At 31.1% G+C, this 2,410-nt stretch overlaps 1 long non-coding RNA gene across 1 annotated transcript; it reads left to right on the top strand.

Annotated features, from left to right (window-relative positions):
* The first annotated feature begins 812 nt into the window (after positions 1 to 812).
* LOC109591428 (uncharacterized) lies at positions 813 to 1,916 on the top strand. Its single transcript, XR_002189811.1, has 2 exons — positions 813 to 979; positions 1,498 to 1,916. It is a non-coding gene; the product is annotated as an uncharacterized LOC109591428 (long non-coding RNA).
* The last annotated feature ends 494 nt before the right edge of the window (positions 1,917 to 2,410 follow it).

Below are 2,410 nucleotides of genomic sequence, written 5' to 3'. Positions count from 1 at the left end.
TTTGTAGTTTCCAGGTTCTATTTTATAGTCTGTTGCATATGTACACAATGTACGTGTTTGGGTTTTTGGTTTTGTAGTTTTCAGGTTCTATCTTAGAGTCTGTTGCATATGTACACAATGTACGTGTTTGGGTTTTTGGTTTTGTAGTTTTCAGGTTCTATCTTAGAGTCTGTTGCATATGTACACAATGTACGTGTTTGGGTTTTTGGTTTTGTAGTTTTCAGGTTAGTCTGTTGCATATGTACACAATGTACGTGTTTGGGTTTTTGGTTTTGTAGTTTTCAGGTTCTATCTTAGAGTCAGTTGCATATGTACACAATGTACGTGTTTGGGTTTTTGGTTTTGTAGTTTTCAGGTTCTATCTTAGATTCTGTTGCATATGTACACAATGTATGTGTTTGGGTTTTCGGTTTTGTAGTTTTCAGGTTCTATCTTAGAGTCAGTTACAAATACTGCATACATGTATTTCAATTACAAATACAAATACTTTTTTCTCAAGTATAGACCGTTATTAACTACATGGCTTTATGAATTAATCAATCAAGTAAATTGAAAGTCTCTTTTCATTATGCATGCATGTATAATCAATAATATTTAGTTATAGTCATGTATTGCATTTAGTGAACGTTAGTGTTTCAAAGTTTTGTCACTCAAACAGCATCTTCATCCACATTGAAGTATTTTAAAGTATTTTGCTGTATTTTGAAATACTTCCCTGCTGTATTTCAATTGCAAAATACAAATACTTCCTGTTGCAAAAACTCAAATTACAAATACAAATACAAATACTTTCAAAAGTATTTAAATACGACTAATTACAAATATTATTTGTATTTGACCCAAGTCTGAAACAGTGGTACAGATAGTAGTAAGTGAAACTACTAACATTGAAATATTTGATAATTATTATTATTAGGCACTGAAGATGAGACTGAAGATGTGACTGCTGCAGTTTCAAATGATGAAGCAATATCATCAGGTTAGTTAATGCATGATTTTGTGTCATACTCATGGCCTTTAGAAGATGTGTTAATTTCTGAAAATAACTGTGGGCTATTTCATAGGGCTGGTAATTTTTGAGAAATAAAATTTTGGAAAATTGCTAAATTTTAGGTGATTGATGGGTTTTGATTTGGTAAATTTGTGGCCACTGAGCATGCATGTAAATGGTTCAAAATGGAGGACTTAATTTTAGCAAATCCTTACAAGAATCAAATTCATCAAAAATTTTCTATCTAAAATAACCAGCTATATTTGTCAAACATAATAATAATTATTTTAACACAGGATAAACTACTTAATGCTTTATAGGGGTATTCAAATTCTGCTAAGGCTACAATATCAGAAAAAATTATAAATGCCTATACAAAAATCTGACCCACAGAAATTTTATGTCTCTTGAATCAATAAACGTACACCCAACAAAATATCCAGATAACAATACCTTTTTATTATATGTTGAGATATTATATACATATACATTATATTCTTCAACAGGAAAGCCATTGGTATCATTGGATCCAAGATGTCATGCAGCATTAATTAAACCAATCAGAGCACTGCGAAAAAAGGCAGAAACAACAAATTGGAAATCTATAGGAACAAGGCAGAGGATTACCATCCGTCAAAGTTTGAAGGAATGTCCAATTGATAGGTGCATTATGAAACGTGTCATGAAAAGCACTACGTGGATTCAGTGTGAGAAATGCAAACAATGGTTTCATATCAGATCTGCTGGGTATAGTTCTAAGAAACAAGTAGAAAAAAAAGACTTTAGATTTAAATGCTGTTAAAATTATTCAACAAAGTACTAAAATTGAATTATGTTGTGTTCATGAGTTATTGAATTACCTTATTGTGTTGCTTCATAAAAATTATAAAATTTACTTAACTAAAATTATTCCTTTAAAAACTGAGAAATGACAAATATTGCGAGGGGTCTGCAACACAGCCTCCAAAAGTGTACAGGATCCAGATTTTGCTGATTCCATGTAATAATATTAACTAACCATTATTTATTTTAATTAACAATTCATTATAGTTAATCAACCATAGTCAGCAGACTTTCAAATACTGCACTTGGATTTTCTTGGATAATCGCTTGGATTTTTGGATCATTTGTGGATTATTACTTAGATTATCTTGATTATTGGTGGATTTCTGTAGATTATTGGATTTTTAAGTGTACAGGTCAAGATTATTCCAATGTTGTGGACTCTTGCAATATTCATCTTGTTTTTAGACTCCTTGTATTATTCAAAAACCAATGGCATTTATGTGATTAGAATGTTAATTCTCTGATGATGCCAATTCTACCTAGCTACAATACCTGGATATTCTCCCCTCAATTCAGTACCAGTTCCTAGTATAGAACCAGACACCTAACACATACATTGTGTACATATACAAC

The sequence above is a fragment of the Amphimedon queenslandica genome, unplaced genomic scaffold (assembly GCF_000090795.2).
Source record: "Amphimedon queenslandica unplaced genomic scaffold, v1.1 AMPQUscaffold_8199_Cont19855, whole genome shotgun sequence".
NCBI lineage: Eukaryota > Metazoa > Porifera > Demospongiae > Haplosclerida > Niphatidae > Amphimedon > Amphimedon queenslandica.
This window is presented reverse-complemented; position numbering and strand designations above follow the sequence as displayed.